Source organism: Syngnathus leptorhynchus, chromosome 1, assembly GCF_054491065.1.
Source record: "Syngnathus leptorhynchus isolate UIUO chromosome 1, UIUO_Slep, whole genome shotgun sequence".
Taxonomy (NCBI): domain Eukaryota; kingdom Metazoa; phylum Chordata; class Actinopteri; order Syngnathiformes; family Syngnathidae; genus Syngnathus; species Syngnathus leptorhynchus.
Window position 1 is genome coordinate 13,200,507 of NC_141195.1, and position 17,564 is coordinate 13,218,070.

General features: G+C 37.7%; 1 protein-coding gene across 3 annotated transcripts in view; it reads left to right on the forward strand.

The window, feature by feature from the left end:
* The window catches only part of casz1 (castor zinc finger 1), a 155,802-nt gene that overhangs the window by 17,798 nt on the left and 120,440 nt on the right, over positions 1-17,564 (forward strand). For 2 of the 3 annotated variants that reach the window (XM_085917401.1, XM_085917393.1), the window contains one exon: positions 8,928-8,990. The exons of the other annotated variant lie outside the window; for it this stretch is intronic. The gene's annotated coding sequence lies outside the window, so the exon portion shown is untranslated. The remainder of the gene's footprint in view (positions 1-8,927; positions 8,991-17,564) is intronic. 3 annotated transcript variants of the gene reach the window in all.

The window sequence follows — 17,564 nt, forward strand, 5'->3', positions numbered from 1 at the left end:
AGAGAGAGAGAGAGAGAGAGAGAGAGAGAGAGAGAGAGAGAGAGAGAGAGAATTCTGTTGTACATATAATGTTATCCACCTCAGTGTCATGGAATAACAAGAACCAAGACAAGTGTAATAGTCCTTATTATGTGTATGTGTGGGATTTAGTAGTCGTTCACACAAGAGCCTATTGTTACGATTTACATAAAGAAGAGGCTGACTGTCAAGGTGTCTTTGTTTGGTCTGCTACCCATTTGCCAACTTTCATCAAACAAAGGCAGTTTACTAAGCTAAGCATCAGTGAAATCAGACAATCAAAGCTATTACAGAAGGTCCGCATTCGTATACACAGTTTATTCAATGTGTATGCGTGCTGCCCGTGCGGTAATCAATATATGCCAAGAAATACTGTATGCTTTGCACTTAGAGTAAGATCACAGAGGAAAATAACAATAAGTAATCTTGTGTCATTTAGCTGTTCTATGCAAAGTAATGCAATCATCTAATGTTTAGTGTAATGCATCAATCATGCAAAAATCTATTGTTGCATTAGCCGTGAAAGAACAATAATAATAAAAATGCTATAATGGTTTGGGCTTCCTTGTCATAAATCACACTTTGAGGCTGGGGAGGGGGAATCTTAACTTGCTATTTTAGCTCATTCTGGCAGCTCTGCTGAATGTTGAATAGCTACTGATGATAATAATAATGTCGAAACAAATATATATAAATGTATACATATATACATATATATATATACATATAAAAAAAATAAAGCTGCATATTGTACTTAGTTGGTCACTTTCAAACCAAAGTAGTTGGAAACACTGTGTGACGTAGCCCCCTATCTGAGGATGACCCAACACCTTCTATAATGGCATAAAGCAGTTTTTTGTTTGATAGCCACTCAGCACTTCACTGTAAATCAACTGTAAATGCATAAAAACAGTGCTGCCTGCTCGATTTATTACTACATTGCAAATCCTTTCAGACAAATATTAAAATAGGAACCAAATCAGTAGTGAGTTTGGTCTTGGAAGTTGACAGGCTGTCTGAATTTACATCAGTATTAGCATCGAAATGATAACACAGCTCTCAACTCGTGGCTGGATATGTTCCAAGTGTGTATTTCTGCGATGTCTCAACAAAATGCTAATAGAATCAACACATTATCACACCGTAGTTTGCTTGGCACCATTACACCAAGATGCATATTGTATAAATTGTAGATGTAAGCGTGTGAGTTTTAAGCACACTTTCTGTTCACTTGAATGTCATGACACACATTTTTGAGGCAAATGTTTCGATTTGATAAGTGGAAGTGTATTGTCAACCTTTAGAAGTGTTTGTTTTTGAGTGGTGCTCTGAGCACTGTGTGAAGAGGATTTTTGATTTCACAGACTATACACTCTGCCGGAGAAGTGCGCGGAGAAGATAATATTCTGAAAGAGAGAGGAAAAAAAAGCGAGCTTTAATAAACCTTTTTAGTAGGCATAATCATTCATTTTGAACCTTAAACTCAACAGAACAACAAAACAAATCATTTTGGGGGGGATACATGTTTTTTAATGCCTCCAAGCAAAACTAATTAAAGACGACACCCAATTTACATAAATAAGCATTATAATTTGCATGCATGCACAAGGGAATAGAGTCAGAAAAGAAAGCTATATTTTGCAGTCTGCTTATTTTGTTTTATTCATGGTATAAGCTTAATAATGATTTATTTTGGCGAGGAAGAGAAATAATCAAACTATCTCCAAAGTGGCAGCAGGCCTCTCTATTCAAAGGTTCCTTCCGAGTCATCGGATGACTCCAGTTTTGGAGTGGCACCTCCTGGCCTCACTCCAACTCAAAGAAAGAGATTTTAAAGCCCACTATTGTGTATTAGTATGCAGTTCTGGCAATGGAGTAGAGAATTAATGGCGTTTACTGATAATGACTGTAATCGTGGCACAAATGGGGTGTTGAAATAGCAAACAACAGGCACCAGGCATGTAATGGGGATTTTATTAATTATAGCATGAGCAGTCTTCAGGATTTACTGTGGCCACGATTGCCGGTCAGGAAGGGGTCGACAAGTGCAACCCGACTTTGAAAGGGTCACTTTGCATGCGACAATGGAACTACGTTGTAGCTCTACAACTTAATGTTATTTTAATGATAAAATTGTTGTGTTTTTGCCTTAATCATAGATATTATCCATGATGTCTTAGTCCATATGGATTGAATGGACAAATCAAAATACCAAAACCCGTTTATGTGAATGAGTTCCCATTTCATCCATCTGATGCTTTTTTATATTAAAAACATGATAAGGGATGAAAGTAAGGAAGTGAAAAGTGCAAAGTTTGGATTATTGGTTTGAAAATGTATCTCATTGTGGAAATCCTTCAAGGCACCACCAATGGAGGACAACAGCCCTGGAGGACAGCTCGTTACGGTGCTCTTAGTCATATTTGCAGGTGCCTCGTGAACTGTGATTGTTTTTTTCAAAACCACACAAAAAACACATTTCTGTTTTACTAAGAAGGAAATACATATTCTTTAAGCTGATCTTTGGAGAAGTTATCAGCTAATTGAAAAAAAGAATTAACATATGGTAGCTCTGTCAGGTAAGAGACCATTCACACATCAAACTTATCAACGACAGGATTGATTAAAAGTCCTTTTTATTACTCACTGCATCCTTAATGGACGCCAGACTTTCAAAATGGAAGAAACAATTAGAGTTTTACTGCTTTGTGGCCAATGCTGATTTATATAAATCACTGCACGGGTGTAAATTTTCCAATAAAGGACTGAACCACTCCTGGCATACATAATTAACATGTCCGTATTTGGTACACACTATGGACTGCATCTCTTTTAATTGGAAGGACTCAAAAGTCACTCTAATTTAGTCTCACTCAATCAACAGATTATGTGTGCTTGATGGAAATTTTAAATAATTTTTCTTTAAATGCTTTCAAGCTAATAATCATACTTGTTTTTACATGCCCCAAAATAGAGTTTGACGTCAACTGCAAACAAACGCTATGGCAAATGCCATTTTCATTCATGCAGTGTATTTTAACAAAATTCGATTAATTCATTTTTGCATAGCTATTACACTAAGGGTGTTGTTATTATACTGTGTTCTACCTAAGCGTACAGAGCTCTGATTTTATTTATTTTTTAACTTAGGTTCTTAACGCTGTCAGAATGCCTTCACCATGAATGTTAATGATTAAAGGTGGTGCAGAATAAAAATAAATAAATAATTAAAATAAATAATAATATACAGCAGAGTTTATATCAATACTATCATTTTAGTGTCAAAATAAGCACTAATCACATTTTGTTCTGTTGAAATGGAACGAGAAATTTTTTTTTAATTTGTTTTCTAAATTGTACTTAAAGTGGGGCTTTGGGGCAAAATGTTATCACAGAGACAAGAGGAGCAAAATGCAACATCTGGCATCATGGAGCACCTAGAGGGAAATTTAAACAAAGTAATTTACAAATCAATTAGCGTGTCAGTTTGTCCTCATTTAAACCCTAAAAGAAATAGCTTGAAAATCATGGTTTTTTTTGTTTTTGTTTCAAATGACACGCACATGTTCATTTATTTCAAGAACCTTTTAAAATTATGTCTTTTTTAGATGCATGCACTTAAAGTCCACGTTAAGTTAAAATAAGTAATCTAAATTTGACAATCCCCAGAGAAGATTGCAGTGAAAAAAAAACCTGTCAGTTTAGAATTATTAAAAAAGAACATACAAAAAGTACATCATGAAATCATGAAAAATCAAGACATTCTCTCGGCTCTCAAATGCTGGGGCGTGTCTGCAGAATGCAGTGAAACAACGCCCCACTCAACTGTCAATCAAATACCACTTCTAAGACTTTGAAAAATAAGCTTCTATTGTTTCAAGCACCTTTCTCATGTCTTCACACTGAACTTGAACTGCAAATATGTATCTGGGACCATGACAGCTTTCAAACATATGGCTGACAACAAGGTGCTCAAAAATGGCCACGGTAACACAAAATGCCAGTCCACACTGATTTTTTATATATATATATATATATATATATATATATATATATATATATATATATATATATATATATATATATATATATATATATATATATATATATATATATATATATATATATATATATATATATATATTTCCCCCAGCACTCAACCTTCTTGTCTCCATGCCAACTCGAAAGCCGCGGTCCACATGATGGTTATCAAGTCTGACTTAAAAAACGAAATAGTAAAAACAAACATTTACTTTTTGCTGATTAAAGATGCTTTTTGTGCTGTCTGCATTAAGAATGACATTTTTCTTGTTGAATTTTGAGCATTTACAGTGGATGCCTTTCTGCCCAATTACCATTGCGTGACAGCAGTGTCTATACTGCACTCTACAATATATTTATCCTGCATACCCAAAGGCAATGGATGGTAACATAACCTCAGAAAATCTTACCACTCAGGTTCAGATTTTCTGTTGTGCCCTCATGCATGCTGCTCTCTAACCTCACTCAGCTTTTTTATTGGGTGACTCAATTAATTTGAAGGTAATCAAGTCTGCTCTTCTAATCATATCAGTCATTTTTGAAATAGCTTGCACACCATTATGACTACAAAACTCAGACTTGTATTTACTTTGTGTCCAAAGATGTTCTCAACAGCCAGGCACTCAACAGTTAACATATTTCAGCTCCTTAAGATTGCTGTTTTTATCACGAGAATCAAAATATGCAATTTTTCAGAGCCTTCCCTTGTTCACATGTTCTGACAAGGCCTTAGCAAGTCACTTGGCTCCAGATTGTGTTTACTGCCTTAGTGTGTCTTTTAATAAGTATGCCTTGTGGAAAATATCACCTTATAAAAACAGCTGCAAAACATCTAGTAAAATAGAAAAAAAAAATTGTGATGCTTCCTCCTTGACTTTCGGTGTCATGTCATTTAAGACAATTCAATATTTGTCATTCACTGTACTTTAAGTCAGTACACTGTATTTTAAGCCTATCGCTACCTATGCCACCATTATGTTTTGTCCCTTTTTAAGATGATTATACATTAGATTTGGATTCTTATATACAGTATCTAGTTTTCTGCATTTCTAGTGTCAGTGCTGTAATGGAAAATCACTTTTGTTAAGCAAATACCTTGAGTCAACATGTCTCATTCACTTGTGAAATACTCCCAGTTTTGCTTTTTGTTAGCGTTTTTTCTATCAACTATCTGTTCTCTGGGTGTGTACATTCTTTTGCAAGCTGTGAGGTCATGTGTGAAAAATGTATTGAAAAACAGTCATGCCATAACGTATCAAAACCTGTTTTTTTACGTAACGATCAAGATGTTCTTTTCTTTTACAAAATAAGCCCTATCTGAAAAGATGTAGTGAATGTGCCTTGTTTTTTTTTTCTCTTGTGATCTCTCTGAGGTGAGAAGACACTAAAACCAAAGTTGGCAGCATTCTTTGGCAGTGACATACATGCACACAGACACAGAGACAGACAGACATACACTCATATACACAATATCACCTTATTTCTCACATTTTCAGAAAGCTGCAGCATGTCTCCAGACTCTGTGCAACGTGTCAAAACAGTATGCATAACCCCCCCACACACTCACACGTTTGTAGATTAATAATAAATTGTTTGAGGTGTCACTTTCTATGATTATAATGGTACTTAATCGACTAGTAATGGTTAAGATGCTTTAGTTCAACTTGAGTGGGTTGACTAAATTGGCCATGTTAACATGCACGGATATTTTTTGACATTATCCCTATTTAGGGCAATACCTGTCCCTCATAAGTGGGGTCATTTTAGCGAGACAAGAAATAGGCTGTTTTAAGCATACTGTAATTCTTGATTGATTCTTTGTGTACTTTGATAAAATGTGTTTTCAAGAGCAATTCCTTTGACTTGAACCTGGCGCACCAGACAATGTAGTGGCTAAAAGTAGGGAAAACCTAATGCCTGCTGGAACCACCAGCTACAGTAGTGTAACACGATTTGGGTGAATTTGATCAAGGTGGAGGCAGAAGGATTATGAATTCGTGTGGTGGTTGTCACTATATGTGCCCAACATTTTGATCATCCCAGCCAACTTTGTAATATCAGCCAGTGGAGGTCTTCTTGCAGTTCCTTACAAATGTACTTTGCGTGCCTCGACCTGGTGTAGGACACAAATACCGAATTTTCCGAACTATAAATCACTCTGGAGTATAACTTGCACCAGCCACAAGATGCATAATAAAGAAGAAAGAGATATATAGACATATATGTCACACCGGAGTATAAGTCGCACTTTTGGGGGAAATTTATTTGATAAAATCTAACACCAAGAACAGTCATGTCATCTTGAAAGGCAATTTCAAATACAAATAGAAAAGGCAACAACAGGCTGAAGGTATGGTATGTATGTCTATGTATGTTACATAAACACATGAACAAGGAATTTAGAACGTGCCTGACGTAACATATTAAGAGGTATTCAAATAACTATACCATGAAAAACATGCTAACAAGTTTATCGAACCATTCGCGTCACTCCACATCATTAAATCCAATAAAATCTTCATCCTCTGTGTCAGTTATAAACAACTCCGCTAATCCCGGAAGAAGAAGATGCAATGCTTCCTCATCTCGGTGTCTTATGTCAGTTGTAGTTCCGATTAATCCACAGGCCTAGTGCGCCCTCATGCAGTTTAGTGTAAAAATAACATGTGAAATGATATAATGTGTTAATAATTTTGTACACAAGTCACTCCTGAGTACAAGTTGCACCCCTGGCTAAACTGAAAAAACTGCGACTTATAGTTCGGAAAATACGTTAAAGAAAATTTCTTCCCCATGTCAAGGACTATAGAAGCGCCTCCCATTTTCCACATTTAAAGGGAATGTAAGGAGCCACATATTGCGGTGAATTAAATTTGCTGTGTTTAAGACCATAATAGTGCAAAATATACACACCCACCCCTGCACAAATTTAGACTTGGGACAGATTTACTCTGAGGACAACAATAAAGCCCATAGAGCTGTACCACGGCTAGGAACCACACCGGTTCTTTATCCAAGGTTTTTGCCAGTGCTCCTCTCCAAAACCTCTGTGAGCTTCCTGGATTGGAAAACACCCTCTGATCCACTTCCTCACAACAAGACAACGGCTACCCCTGTCTGTCAAGCCAGAGGTCCAATGTCCAGGCAGAGACAGATGCATATCAAACGAGACAAACCCACAACATCTGGTGCCTGGAGGAACTCTTGGCGGATGTTATCCACCCACTAGGCAGGACCACCAAGGAGCTTGTTAACCACCTCAGCGACCTCAGCCCCGGAGATATGATTGCACACCCCAGGGTCCGCAGACTGATTCCTCATTGGACGCCGTATTGTTATAATTGAGTAGGTCTTTGAACTATTCTCTCTTTCCACCCACATTCCTTGAGTTCGAGGTCAGCAGCATCGCATTCTCTCACACGCACACACACACACACACACGCACGCACGCACGCACGCACGCACGCTCACACACACTGTTAATGATGCATTACTTTCTCCCTTTTACTGTCAGCTAACAATCAAATGTTAACAATTTCTAAAACAGACCTTTTGGGATGAAAGGCAAGAAAACAAATGTTTAGCAATTACAACATGGGAATGTCATGCAAGGCGGATGGTACAGTAGCAGCCTCATGGGTATTAAAGAGATCTCTCAGACAGTCAAGTTGCCTCACCTGGTTTTATGTTTACCTCAGTTGTTTGGATTAGAGATCACCCGGGTAGGACATATGAGACTAATCCATCGTACCTTTACTTTTTACTCAGCAACATTGTTGAGCAACGCCTTTAAGAAATAGGAAATAAAGCCGGGACATTTTGAGGATTTTCAGGTGCAGAACACCATCTGTAATCCTCCATAGCTTGTATGTTAGTGAAGTTCTTTTTGTAGTGTATCCGTCCCACTTTTAATTTATTCTTGTTTTTTGAATATGTTTTACAATGAAGTGATCAATGCATCAACATCATCGTCACTATGAGTACTTCAATGTGATTTTGTGAAAAAAAGCACGGGATTGGCCAAAATAACCTGTTTCTTGTTTTATTTGATCATCACTTAGAAAGGTATAATGCATTTCTAATATTACAGTCTGGCACATGACAGCCACTGGACTCAGACAGTTTAATTTCTAATCGTGTGGGAATTCTGCCATTTGCTATTAACCATGACTTTTTTCTGAATTACTGACATGCCCACACCAACGGCTGCATCATGAAGCATAGTGAGCAACACTGAATAGTATCAACTTTTAATAATTAAGCCATTACGATAGTGACTTAATTGAAAATGTAATATGCAACCGTAATTACTTCATTTGATGAAGACTCTCTTACATTATCATAGGTATTTAAAACTAGTAATTAGCAGTCATGGGAATGTCACTTTTTTCCTCCCTTTTGATTTTGAACACCAATATATTTTCATGAGCTACACTATTTAATAAGCAAAATATTGTTTTTATTCATTTTTCCCTTCATTGTTTGAATTATTCTTTAGGTTTGCAAGATGATAACCGTTTTTGTTAATTGACTAAGACAATCAAAGCAAAAGCAGAATATTTATTAGCTCAGAATATTTAATATTTGGATTATTTGAGACTCAAATTTATTTTTGTATTGCCAAATGAGCATTACAATTTGTCCACTCTGTAGAATAGATGGTCATGCTATTGTAATATGGGATGGATGCAATCATGATGTGTATGCAGAGATGAAAAGGTTTTGCCTGGTGTGACGATTCTTTTGACGGTTCATACATAACATTGGAACTAATATGTGAATCTTTTATGCCATATAATTGCTTTGAAGTGTCCTGATTTCTATAAAGCTACGTTTGATGACATGCCGTGTTTCATGTTTATCAACAGAAATCCGATGGCAGCGAGAGTATTTTGCTGCAGGCGATAAAGATTCACCTTCACTACTCTAAAGTAAGGCCAATTTAAAGGAGACGTGTTGTTTGTCCACAAATTAACCACAGTTGTCTTAATAACCCTTCTGTGATGGTGTACCCCAACACTCGCCGAAAGTGAGCTTGGATTGGCTTCAACTCATCCTGCGGCCCAAATGAGGATACATAGAATATTGATGGCTAAATGACTGTAGTTTCCAAATCAGTGCATGCAGCCAACACATCAACAACCCTGATAACAAAAACGAAAAATGCATTTAGGCCTGTTATCAGAAGATAATGCTAATCTGTGCTCAGACGACAGCGCATAACTTTTTGCTTCTACGTAATTTAGCTGTTATTTGTGAGGATAGAAAACCTGAGCTGCCATGTCAGGAATGAAGAAACTTTAGAAACCTCATAAAATATATTTTGTTGAGATAGACAAGTGGATCAGTGCAGCATCTGTTATGATGGGGACTTGTTACCGGTCCATCGTGGTAAAGAAGGAGCTGATTTGAAAGGCAAAGATCTCAATTTACCGGTTGATCTACGTCGCTTTGTTTTTTTCCTGAAAGGTATTCATCACTGAAGTAATTTGTAATTAAAAGTATTCCATCAAGAACAAATTACTAGGTCACTAACATTTCTTATATCAAAGCTAAAACGTGAGGTCTTTTACAAAGTACTTGTTGGTCTGTTACGGTTTGAACTTGAACCTCTGTTTTGTGGAACAACATAATTGTCTTCAACATGCACACAAGCAGCATGCACCAGTCATGATACCCCAAGGCCTAGATTAATTAAGCTATGAAAACCCATGAGCAGAGAGCATTCAGCAGGTGCCTGTTTGCTTTGCTCTGGGACTTGTTTTTGGCACTTGTGCTCATTATTAATCTATAATGAAGTTACAGTTTTCCTTTTTTTTCAGTAGTCATTGGCAATACTCTTGACAAAACTGTCCTACATAGTTGAATAGACAATATCAATGTGTATGTATATATAGATATATCTATATATCTATATATCTCTATACATAGATATATATAAACGCTGGTTCCCCGGTCGGACAGAAATGATGAAAAATCGATATATAATTCTTAAGCATATAAACAATAATTATTAAATCCTCACCACAATTGTTTCTTCCAAGAAAATCTTCCTTTAATTATTCAAAACCGTGGAATTTTGTTTTATTATTGTAATAATCTTTGATTTTGTTTAATCCAATCTCCATTTTACAAGTTAATATATTATTTAGAAAATACATCTTTAGGCACGTATTTCTCCGTTCATAATTTAAAAAAAATTTGCGTATGTGTCTAGGAAAATCCAGGTGTCTGGTTACCCCACACAAATTACTTCAAGGGATATAATTTTCAAACACTTTGCTTGACAGGCGAAATGATACTTTGCATTTCAAGTTTGAGCTGTGGTATTCACCACTCAACGCACTCTAGTGATTCTCACTGCTTTGCTCAACACTTTCCCTCACTGTGCTTCCCCCAAGGGAAAGACGCCTACCACGTGTTGTAATAAGGGTAGCTGATATAATGAAGGTCATTGTAATCTAAGCGCTAATGTGCCAAGGAGTCAAGGAACTGTAGCTTTACTTGCCAGTAAGGCCTGCGTGTGGTGCCCCTGGGGATCATGCTGATAGGGTTATCTTGGCTAACCTGACTCTAATATAGGCCTTGCTCTGCTGTTTGTGTCAGTGTTGGAGATGAACTTTTCCCATGGATCCTCTTCATCTGTGGATGGTCATGGGAAGAGGCTTCATATTGGTTAAATCCCATCCCAAGGTGGTTGGCTCCCCTTTCTGTTCACGCACTCTGTTCAGAGCACCGCTCTTCATCTCGGTGACTGTGTGACTCAGAAAACAGACTGCTTTCGATTGAATGTGGTTGACAAAGAAACATTACATCGCTCTCTGCCGAGGACTGGCTCATAAGAGATGACCTCTAAATCTAATCCTATCCCTCAGGATATGCAAATGTCCCCCGATCATATTTGATTTGTTTTTTTGTCAGTTCAGGACACAGCAGTTTGCTTACAACTCTGATACAAGCCAACTCAAAGGATAGTGCATATATATCTGGCGTATTTGCAATTTTTATTCCAACTGACTCAAGGCTTTGCTGTCAAACATAAGACATGTGAGAGGAATGACTGACAGTGTGTAAGTATTTCAAATATTTATTTTTCAAGTTTGGATTCTTTAATTGCACTGGGGGGGTTATTATTGTTGCAACAACCGCTGTATGATCTGAATCATGTTAAAATATTGTGTTCTTGCATTGCATTGCATCCAGTGGTCAGCAAAACAAAATGTTGGTCACTGGCATTTCTTTGTGCATTCAGTTTTTTCTTCCTCAATGTCTTTGAAAAACTTTGAATGCCTTTTCTTGTTTAAAAAACAACAACAAAAGGATAGAAAAAAAAATCCACCGCACACCCAGGCCACGCGATCCCATCATTCAAACTTCTGAGTCTCTCTTTGTGGCTTCCTTGAGGACTACGGTGAGATGATCTCTTTTGTTTCGCATCATTAGTTCCATCTGTTGTGAGAGCAGGCCTGTCTGTTCCGGAGCATGCCTATGTGATGGTTGCCAGGGGCGACTGGAGACGCTACCGTCCTGGTTGCTGGTGGCCTGATCTCAGCCCCTGGCAGCGCCTTCTCCATGATCCCTATGACACTCATTGCTGCTTTGACTGCTTGAACTTCACTAAAATAGTCCATCTGAGAAAAACCAATATCCTGCACTTCAAAAACATAAATCAGACAAATGCAGTTATTTTAATGAAAGTTTTTTTGTGCAAGCTTATGGTTTGGACATGCTACTCTACAATAGCATCCTCTGAAAATGACAAATCGCTGACATAGATCGCGTCCACTCTGTAGGTCAGATTGTCATGCTTGCCTTGCAATGAGAAATAAATGATGTGCCTAACAGATGTAGCACTTCCTCTCCCAACAAAGAAATATTTTATTCATTATTTACAAAAATGCTAAATCTTCAGAAAGTCTTCGCACTGATGGGCATACATGATCCAAAATCTGTCTTCTTAAGAATAATTAGTTACATATCAGCACACTTGGGATATATTTCCCCTATTACTTTATTTGATCTAATTAGATCTTTAAAAGCAAAGTCTTTGCGCTATGTTAAACAGCAGCATCAGAACAAATGCTGTGAAGAAGAAGCGCAGATTCTCATTTTTTCCCTTTAAAGACTCTCCTTTTCGTTTCTGGACCTCATCCATGTACACTCCCTGCCCAGCTAAAACCAAGCATTTTTTCCTTACCTTTTAATTATAATTTGTAATTCTCCAATGAATATTTCCATAATGTCTCCCTTGTGAATTGCTGCGGCCTTATTGCCACAGTGTGCGATGTACATCACAAGGGCATCCGTGTGCATGTCAATGGGGAGATCACCAGATCATTTTCATTGAAGATGGAGCTATCAAAGGTCATAGCCATCTAAATGACCTAACCTTGCAATGTAACACCTGGATGTAAAAGTGGACTCACCCTATCTAGTGGGATGTGCGTAATGTACCTCTAATGTATAAAGTGCGGAAATAAAATAAGAGTTATAGGTTGGTGGTAGAGGCTCAGTGGGTTAGAGAATAGTGTAACTGGAGAGGATGGAAATACTTTGTTGGTATCACCCAAGGTGACAGGCTACTGCCAAAGTGCTGTATTTGTTGGATCCATGATGAAATAGAGTCTGTGGAAAAGGCCAATATTCAGTTTGAATTGATTCTCTGAAAACTCCAGAAGTGAATATGCTTTCATTTTGATAGTATTACTATAGACAAAATGCGTTGCGCCCGTTTCACCTCACCATTACTTTGCTCCATTAGGGCAAAACCCACTCATTTTATTTTTGCCCAGTCTATTTTCTGTGATAAAATGAAAATCTGAGAGCTTTATTAAGTCTGAGTGACACCCAAAGCTGAGAGCCTGTAGGAAAATAAGTCATGTGGGATCTAGTTTCCTTTCTAGTTTCTCTATTTCCAGCTCCTGATCAAATACTGCGCTTTCCAGTAGAGGCCTAATGTGAGTGTCAAGTTCCTCCCACTACATTACATTTGAAGATTTAATTTTTGTCATATGTGTAGTGCAGTGTATTGCTCCGAGACCTTTCAACTTTTGTGATAGGCTACGTTTAGAGAACTATACTGACAGCAGTTTATTAATTGTGTTGAATGCTCCCAGACAAGCCATGACTATGACGATTATGATGCATTGTGGGAATTTAGGATGTGTCTTTTCCATCACTGGGTCTGATATCATATAGTATATATCTCGATAAACTGCCGATGATACTATACATTCAGGATACGTATCAAGCTGCTCCTGATGCGAGACGTTTCACTCCAATTACAATGCCAATCATTCCAATTACAGTTTGATATGATTTGATTGTATTTGGCAGACTGCTCCTATCTCAACCACATTATTGTTTTTGACTGGAGTAGCTTTTGAACAATTTGGGATTTATTTCACCCCATGTGAAGAAACGATCAGCGGTATCGAATTTTGATGTGAGGTGTTGAAATGTCGTAAGAATTTTATTGTTTAAAATGTTTTGCGAATTACGTATCGATCGTATTTTGTGGACTATAAGTCACAGTTTTTTCATTTTGGCCGGGGGTGCGGCTTATACTTAGGAGCGACTTATGTGTGAAATTGATAACACATTATTACATAATTTCACGTTATTCTCAGTTCTTTATGTGTCATGTAAGGTTAGCATACCATACGATTATTCAGCCGGTTGTTGCCTCTATTTTTTATTTTAAATTGCCTTTCAAGATTACATGTCTGCTCTTGGTGTAGGATTTCATCAAATAAATTTGCCCCCAAAATGCAACTCTAGTGCGACTTCTTTTTCTTATTTATTATGCATTTTATGGCTGGTGCGACTTGTACTACGGAGCGATTTCTGATCCAGAAAATAGGGCCTACATTTCATATTGAAAAGGCAAACCACTGAAGTTTCTTTCCACAGATACATTCACGTCATTTATATTAGTCATTGTCAAAATAACAGTGGCAGCAAATACAACCACAACATAAATATTGCTAATTCTGATTATTTTCCGACTCCAAACACTGTGCTTTCAGAACATATAACAATTGGTAATGCAGATATTTCCATCATTCATCCAGATGTTTTCTCACAGATCTCAAATAAGAAGCTTTGGTCTAGTTAAGAATACATTGTATTATTATTCATTCTTGTTTATGATTGTTCATATTGTTAATACTTTGGTGTTGTGAAACATTAATATTAAGTTCTTTATCATTCATAAATTGTAAATGTGAAGAGATAATTGTGATTTTGGTTGATTGATGAGGTAGAAATTTTGCTACAGTGGCTAAGGTGATCAGCGTATTCTTTTTCAACCGCAACATAATTCCTCGGTTTGGAACACGTGGAGGGAACCGCAGTTGTGCTGTTGCAGTTGTGTGTGCGGATCGATTGCCGGATGTGCGGGGGGTGTGGTGGGGGTGGAGAAGTCCCCGACTGTCTCGCAGTGTGCGGCAGCCCTAAGAGCTGACTTGGAGCCAGTCACATTCCCGAATCATGCCATATCACCTTTCAACTTTGTGTCTGTCATTTCAGTCTACTCTGACATTTGGCGCTCAACAGGTTTTATTTGCAATGTGACGCAGAATGGGCACTGCACATACCTGCTTTTATGGGCTTGCTGGTTTTTCAAAAAATGAGTGAAAATGTATTGTTGTTAACTCCAAACTGTATTGTTTCTTCCACAACACTTCCAAATTCATCACACCAACTTCCATTTAGGCTTTCAGTGATGTCGGAAAATATTCAGTGGTGAAAACTGTCAGACCTACATAAAGCGAAAGCTCCCAACAGTGCGCACTATTTAGGAATGAGTGAACACTCAATTTAGAATTCGTGTTCATCATAAGATTACGTTTGTAAGAAGCCCAGATTAAACATGATCAGCAGCAGACCAGGCAACGTGTTAGAGTAAACACACAATTTTAGTTTCACCTATTTAGGATCCTCTTTAATCAGACTTGAACTGTCCACTGAGATTGCTGTATTTGGGTTTCCTCTGTGATATACCTTTATGTTACGGTCCTCATTTCATTTCTTTCATTGGGATTCCAACACTGACAGCCAGTAATCATGTGCACGTGACTATTTGAACTTAGTGAAGCTTTGCAATGGTGCTTACTTTCAAAACAAACAAAATATGAACACTGAGCTCTTAGTTTGGGGCTGTCTAAATGTCCATTCAATAAAACAATCTCAACTGTGAACCATCCAGGATCTGTCATGCTGCGTATTCCCCATGAAAATACGCCCTCCCCACCACCCTCCTCCTGTTTCAAAGCCATCAGCTTTTGGTTCCCCTGGGAGCACCAGCATCAACCTGTGCGCTTTATTTAAACTTGTTGGGAAGATCTGGTGCTTTTCATCCAGTCGGCCATATGACATTTACAGGACATCACTACGTGGTAAAGGGGTATTTGAGTTGCAGCCCGTAGTTGACTGTTTCCGGTCACAGTGATATGATGGCAGGATTTTCAATGCACCCACTATATGGACTCCTTCTCATTTGCTTGGTCCTGAGCGCTGAATGATGAATGCTGAGCCAAAGCGTATACTAAAGTGAAAATGTGAAAGAAAGACAAATGAGGAAAAATGGCAAAGGCAGTGTTTCAACTTGAAAGGAGCTCTGACCGGGTCTACTGACCTTTTCTCAAAATATCTACCATACCACTTAAATAAATGTCATTTTACAATTTATGGTTTCAGTGGTACACGTTGATAGGTGGTATTTCAGCTTATTCTCATGGGTATTTTGTAGGCTTTTGTAAAAGTCACTAGGAGTAAGCTTCTACAATTAATAGAAAATATATTTAAGCTTAAAAACACTTCGTTTTACTTACAAAAACATATACTCCCAATCAAGCGCTTTCAAACAATTGCATCATTTGGAATTGGCATTATTTATTTGTCAACAAACTCATTAGTCACTGAATTGCAATTGAAGTGAAATAGTGTTGATGTTTATTCAGACTTAACTAGTTAGTAATCTTAAAGAACATCATCAACTTGTCCCACTGCTATCTATTGTATGGCATTTAATGTTTGATTTTATAAAGCCAATTATTGTAAATGGATTCTTATTGAATTATCTACAGTATATGGAAACACAGTCTTTTTTTCCCCCTGACATTTAAAATCAAGAAAAAGTAAACATTTTAGTGAGCCACACTTCCTTTCAATAAAATGATATATTTCGAACGCGTTGATATAGGCCGAGGGCGCAAACTCTAAACCACAATATAGTGGGGGATTACGGATTTAATAGTCAGTCAAACAAATGCTTTTGCATCCTTGTTTCAAATCTGAAGGTAAGGTTTTCAGGCATAATGCAGTTTTTACACAATGCTCTAGTCACTTTGCTGTGGCAACCCACTTTGGGGGGGATTGTGCATTCAAAGCTTATATGTGCATGCGGAGTGATGCGCATGTTGTCTCCTTTGTACATTTTGTTGTACTCACCTATTAAGAAGAATTCCTACTAAACTCACATGAGAACATGATGGGTAGTTTAACAGAATCCTCGCGGATAGAGTTTTGATTACAACTCAGAGTCTTATAGAGACGTTCAGTGCATCTCAGGGAATTAATTAAGGTGGTAGAAGTACATTCCTTTTTTATTGTTCATTTGGTATTTTACTGTCATTTGATGGCATGTATTATGAAGGTGGACACAAAGTTAGGGGAACAGTTTGACATAAAATAAAGGTCCCTGGCCTGAAGTGGACCTGTGTTACCACTGCCATGTGGCATGGGCCCCAACTGTTTGGCTATCAGGACACCCCAGCACATCTTTTTTTCATCACCTCTTTAACTGCCTTTTAAATCATCAAAGTGGTCAGCCTCACTGTGTTACTTTTTTTGTACCATCTTGGGAGGACAACTGTGCTTTGCCATTACATTATTGGACCATTAAACCGCAGCCCCTCCCACTCTTAAGCACTTCAGTTCTGTATAAATGCATCAGAATTACCTCCAGAGGGGGGTGGTGCAAAAAGACCACTGGAAAGCCTACTTACTCTCTTAATGATATCTTGTCCTTTTAAAAGTCGTCATCTTTCACAAATGGATGAGTGTGGAAGAGGAGCACCTAAGGGACTGAGGTCATCCCAACCTTCTTGTATAGCACGGGAAGTTTCATTTCCTCAGAAAAGAGGCAGAACAGTTTGAGCTCTAAAGAGGAAAGGTTGAATAGGAAGAATAGGGCAATGTGGATAACTTGTTTCATATCGCTACTTAAGATCAGTTGTGTGGCCTTGTTCATTTGATAGAAATACCCACACAAGTTAAAACAATTTTCTCAGGTGAAAGTATATTTTTGGACATGCCAGACAATGCTCAAGGTTATAGTGAGTGGGACACACTTTGGCTCTAGAAGACTTTAATTGAATTTGCTGTGCCTTGATTGGGCCACGGCTTCCACATTACTTTAATAAGAAAAATCTCACGACACACCACCAAACAAAACTGTAACAGAAAGTCCCAGTATGGATGCAATCCTGAAATAAGGATGA